Source organism: Hirundo rustica, chromosome 5 (genome assembly GCF_015227805.2).
Source record: "Hirundo rustica isolate bHirRus1 chromosome 5, bHirRus1.pri.v3, whole genome shotgun sequence".
Lineage (NCBI taxonomy): Eukaryota > Metazoa > Chordata > Aves > Passeriformes > Hirundinidae > Hirundo > Hirundo rustica.
This window is the reverse complement of record NC_053454.1, coordinates 68,431,041-68,436,932: the sequence shown is the minus strand read 5'-3', so window position 1 is coordinate 68,436,932 and position 5,892 is coordinate 68,431,041. Positions and strand designations below refer to the sequence as shown.

Here is a 5,892-nt window from a genome sequence, read left to right as displayed (position 1 = left end):
CTGAGGGTTAAAGTGAGCACAGGTGATAGCTTTCAGATCCTTTTACATTTTTATTTACTAAGCTCCTCTTTTCTGCTGTTACTATTCATCCTAAATGAAAAGTAAAAGTAAAATTGAGCTATTTATCATCCTATTGCATTTTATGCCTCAAGGATTAAGTAAACACTTGTGAGGAACGTGTAAACACCAAAGCCAGAAAAACTCTAAAATATAACTACTAAGTATAAGCTTGAAACCTGTATTTAGTCATCCAGGTAAAGAACCCTTTTTTGGGCATCTCTTTTCCATGCGTGGCTATCAAAGTAATTATTGTTTGCCTCTGCTATTCCTCTGACCTGCTATAGATACAAATTTTTGGATGGGATACATTGTATAGTAAGAGTTCTGCTCCCTCTTCACCGCCTGCAGAGCCGAGCTAGATGACTACCATAGCTTGATTGCCTAAACAATGAGCAGCAAAGTAATGTGAAATTTACATCAACCAGTTTCCATTAGCATTCACCTAGGAGTGGAGGGATGATGGAGGAATTCTTTCATATACAGAATGAGCAACACGTGATTTTCCATTTTCAACAATCTATTTGCATTTCTTTCTATGAATAATTCTTTTAGGGCATTCAGCCATTTTATCCCAATACAAGTCTTCAGTGTTATTTTGTCTCTTATTTTCCTCAGGTTCTGAGATGTTTTCCCATTCTGATACAGCCTTAGTGCTTGTATTTTAATGAGCATGGAGATAAAGGCCATGTCACTGATACCTGCTCATGATTTAAGAGAGATAGAGGAATCTCTCGCTCTGCAACATGTCTCCCTGAAAATAACAAAATATGATCATCTTTACTAAATTACAGGACTTTTAACCAGTGGTTTCAACTACTTTGCAGTGCAGATTTGCTCCTTCAACAACAAATTGAGCTGAAACAATGATTTACAGCCTACTTACATCCTAACTGAAAGTACTACTTTTCAACAGTCTTGTCAGCTGGGAGAAAAATAAGTCATTTATAAAATTAGCACTTTCTAACTTTGTTCTTACATGTTGGTGATAACTTTGCGACTTTTTTTTTTCTTCAGCAAAAAGGAGGTAAAATGTTTGTGCATAAGATGTGATTTTTAAATTCTGCAATTCTACAATTACCCAGTAGTTACAGATGCTTCTTGCTTGGAAGCACCATTCATGGTCCAGTTCATGTCCTGTTGTGCCAGAAGTTCTGTCTCTCTGCTCTGAGCATTTCTGGTACTCCTTCTATGTACTGGGAGTAGAGAGTAAATGGTGAAGTGTTTCCTACTGCAAACCCTGAAGAAAAGAAGCAGCAGTATGTTCTGAACTTGATGCCTGCAGAATGGTAAACAATGTTTTCTTGAAGTAGCCGTGAACATCCATGGCTACATTTTGGAATGCTCTTGCAAAACTTGTCTGTAGCATTTTAATTTTCTTCTTGTTAGTTGAGCCCTGTGTTTTTGTTAATTTTTCTTCCCACTCTGATGCACAAGTGTTTATGAGAAAAATCAGAGATAAAAGCATATTTTTTTTGAAGGGTTTTCCTTAGAATGGCAGTAATCAGCCATTGTATGTAGCAGGACGTTCTCCTTCTCCTTTATGTCTGAAGATTTCCTATTGTACTTAAAATGTAACAACACTTAAACTCTTCTACTAATGTAACATTCCCGATGGATTTTGTTGACAAGTTTCTTTCTTATGGTTCACTACATGTCTGAATGCCCAACACCCAACAATTAAAAGTGACAGCTGATGAATGACATTGTGTATTACATATATAATGTAATAAAAAAGATTAAAACATGTTGACCATTTAAGCCTGAATTTTCAGTGCTCTTTAATGCCTGCTGTGAAAATCTGTGTGAATAAGTAGCACACAAGCAGCAGGAATTCATACTTCTGTTAAACTCATACAAAAGGCTGTTCCTCTATTTCATGTCTGTTGGTATTTGTTATCGCCACCCACTACTCAAAAACTGTGTTATAAAATGCCCACTTCAAACTAAACCAGGCTAGTGGGGCAGATAAACAGCTTTGTTCCAATTCCTGTTTCACTAAAAGTGACAGGATGAATTAAGGACCTTTTATAATGTATGAGGAATAGCAGGGACACATATTCAGGTACATTATCTGATATCATGGGGATCTGCAGAAGGCAGAAGACAAGAATAACACAAAGACTCTTTTGTGTTGTAATAGGCTTTTCTGGGATTAAGCTGACTGATCAATGACAAGTAAATATGACAGAGGAATTATTTTAACAATATACATACATATATGTATGTATAGATAGATGAAAATAAACAAAAGTGTGAAGAGTTAAAACAAATATCTTGTGCCTATATAGCAAAGACTTTTACTTCCCTTATCAGCTTCATATGGAAGTGATTCACTTCTGCTGATAGCTTTAGTGATCTGATGCAGGCTCAGCTGTGCAGCCCAGCCAGTAGAAGGCAAGAAAGCAGAATGCTAGTGCTGAAAATGGGAGAGGAAGAAAAAGTGAGTAAAGGAAGGGGGACAATAGGATTTTTCCTTTTACTGGAAGGGCTGTTAAATTAGATAATCTTTTATGTAGAACTAAAATTTAAAAAAAAGTATTACCCAAAAGGCATGAAGAACTCACCTTAAAGCCAAAAGGAAGACAACTACATGTTTCACCAATTCATTTGCCAGCCTCTATTTTCACAGACAACAGCTGTTTCCTTAAGGTTTGCACTTCAGTGCTAAAAAAAAAAAAAAAAAAAAAAAAAAAAAAAAAAAAAAAACCACACAACCCTTTCTTGCCATAAGGCTTGCCAGGAGTTTAGAAGCATCTTTGGCAGTGAATTTACCTCAGGCTTTTATTTTGCTCATGGTGGTGGTGCTGAGCTCTGTAATAATTAGGACATATCCCCTGATAATGTTCCTACCTCTGCTCTGCAAAGCTTCAGAGGCACATCTTGAGGTCAGTAATTTCATGTACAGTGGTGGACTGACTCTGTCTGGATGGCAGGCACCCACCAAAGCCTCTATCACTTCTCTCTGCAGCTGTATTAAGAGAAAATACAATAAAAGGCTTCATGAGTTAAATCTGGAAGAGGGATCATTCACCAAATACCATCATGGACAAAACAGACTCAAATTGTAGATATTAATTGAATTTATTACTAACAAAATCAGACCAGTACAATGAGATGAAAAATAAGACCTTGAAAACACCTTCCCCCACCCCTCCCTCCTTCCCCAGTGGTGCAGGGAGAGAGGGAATGAGGGTTATGGTCAATTTATCACACATTGTCTCTGCCACTGCTCAGGGAGAGGAGTCCTTCTCCTGCTCCAACATGGGGGCCCTCCCACAGGAGACAGTTCTCTGTGAACTTCTCCCATGTGGGTTCATCCCACAGGCAACAGCTCCCTGTGAACTGCTGCAACATGAGCCACTCTTCCAGGGGGTTTTCAGGGGGTGCAGCCATTCATGGACAGACTGCTCCATAACAGGTCTCCCGTGGGGTCATAAGTCCTAGCAGGAAACCTTTCCCAAGCGGGATCTTCTCTCCATGGGTCTGCAGATCCTTGCCAGGACCCTGCCCTGGCACAGGCCTTCCACAGGTTTACAGCCTCTTCCCAGGCATAGCCCTGCTCCAGCATGGGTCATCATGGGTTTCCAGGGGCTGCAGATGGATTTCGGCATCCTTGTGCTCCTCCATGGGCTGCAGGGACACAGCTGCCTCACCATGGGCTGCACCACAGCCCACAGGGGAATACCTGGTGCCTGGAGCACCTCCTTCTGCACTGACCTTGGTATCTGCAGGGCAGTCAGTTCCTCTGACATCTTCTCACTCTGTTCTTCTCTGTCCGTAACTACAACTATGCAACAACATTTTGGTTCATTTCTTTGTTTGTTTTTTGGGGGTTTCTTTTACCTTCTTCTTAAATCTGTTATCACAAGGGCATTATCACCATTTCTGATTGGCCCAGCAGCACATCCATCTTTGGACCTGCCAGGAACTGATGCAGCCAGATGTGCAGGAAGCTTCCAGCAGCTTCTCACAGAAACCAGCCCTGTCAGGGCTTTGCATAAAAATAATGTATTTATTAATTGGTATGTATGATACATGAACAGAAAAGGTAGGATTTCTTAAAGTCCAGAAATACTTTTTGTGTGCATAGAGCTGCAAATATATTTAAATTTTGCATTTACTGGAAAACACATAAGGAAAGATAAACTATTATCAGTATCCTCTCATCCACTTTTTTTTCTTTCCCACAGCAAATGCTTTCTCAGCAATATGAGCCATTACTCTCACACCTTCTCATGGGCCATTACGCTCAAATTTATTTATTTATTCCACTGTCCTCAGACTGCTCAATTTCAAACACTGTGGTCACAGTAAAAGCAAGTGATTATTAATTAAAAACTGATTAATTGATCAGAACATATTTATGGGAAGACTCATTTAACTTGGCAATGGGAACACTATACTGTAGCTGGGTTGCAAGTTTCAGAGCTCAGAGAGCAGTATAAGCACAAAGTGAATGAAGCATTGGTATGCTTGTGTTCACACTAAGTAATATTATTAAAAATAATTAACAGTGCTTCAAAAATAATATCCTTAAAATAACAAGTTTTGGCCACAAAGTCATCAATTTTCTACTAAGCAAGGAGTGTGTGGCAAAGAGCCAGACACATTATTACATTCCTCCAACACTGCAGTTTCCATAATTTCTTTGAAATCCATACCTTTCATGTACAGTTCATTAACACTGATCAAAGCACCTATCTTTCTAATAAAGTAAAATTTTCCTTGTAATCATTTGTAGATGTTTCACTTTATGTAATATTTTGGATGTTCTTTATTCTGAAATCTCATTTCTAACATTAGGCTATGGTCAGAGAAGTGACATTATAGAAATAATAGCTTGATTTAATTTATTTCTTCTCTCTTAATGATATCCACAGCAAGTCTCTCATTTTGGAAGTCAAAACAAGATTTTTTGTAACTGCCAATACCGTACTTCAAAACTCATACTTGCAAAATCAGCTGTTTGTCTGATTGCAATTGTTGCAGCAATCCTCTTGTTAGAAGGCAGAAATGAGCCAAGACAGACTTCTTTTTTATCACAGCATGAAAAGGGTCCTAGTTTATTCCTCTTTACAGCTCAGCCATCCTGATCCCAACTATTCACTGACTCTGGCTACAGCAACTCCCACTGCAGGTTTCCCTTGCAGCCTCTGACTGTTGGTTATTTCCTGCTAAACTCTGACTGCGGGCTTTTACCCAGCTAGATTGTGACTGCAGGTTCCAACAACAGGCTCTAACTGCAGACCCACACTGACCTCACAGCAGGGAGTCTCTCTCTCCAGAATCCTTCTTCATGATCCTCTGGTTCCCTCTTCCTCAAGGTTCCTCCTCCTTCATGATTTCCCCCTCACCAGCTAACCCACTCCCTTTATCACACTTACCTTTATTAGATACAGTTGTGACTCATCAGGGGTGAGGCTGTATTGGGTAATTAACACAGCTATTACTAATCAGGGGTGAGGTCATCTGTAGTCTGCTAAAACACAGCATTTCTTCATGCTGTATGAGATTAACTTTCAAAAGTAATTTCTAATCTTGCAATTAGCATAATGCATGCTCAAGTCTCCATAATGACTGAAGAGGTACACTTCTCACTAAGCAGCAAGGTGTATGGTGGCCTGAATTTTTATATAGAAAAATCTGCTTTGCACATTGGGAAGACTGAAACACAGCTGTTCAGCTCCTCCATCTGGCTCTGATTCCTCTCTGATTCTTAATGAAGCTGGTAGCTCAGTAAATTTGCATCTTTTAGTGTGGGATTTCAGTGAGATTTGAGGAAATGAACAATGTCCTGAGTAACATCTCTAGCATTGGAAAGTCAAAAATATT

The 5,892-nt window shown here is 39.3% G+C and overlaps 1 long non-coding RNA gene across 1 annotated transcript; it reads right to left on the bottom strand.

Moving 5' to 3' along the window:
- Nucleotides 1–2,190: 2,190 nt before the first annotated feature.
- LOC120753125 (uncharacterized) lies at nt 2,191–5,409 on the bottom strand. The gene is made up of 4 exons (XR_005700979.2): nt 5,319–5,409; nt 2,911–3,028; nt 2,625–2,724; nt 2,191–2,476 (listed from the first exon to the last, which is right to left on the bottom strand). It is a non-coding gene; the product is annotated as an uncharacterized LOC120753125 (long non-coding RNA).
- Between the last annotated feature and the right edge of the window lie 483 nt (nt 5,410–5,892).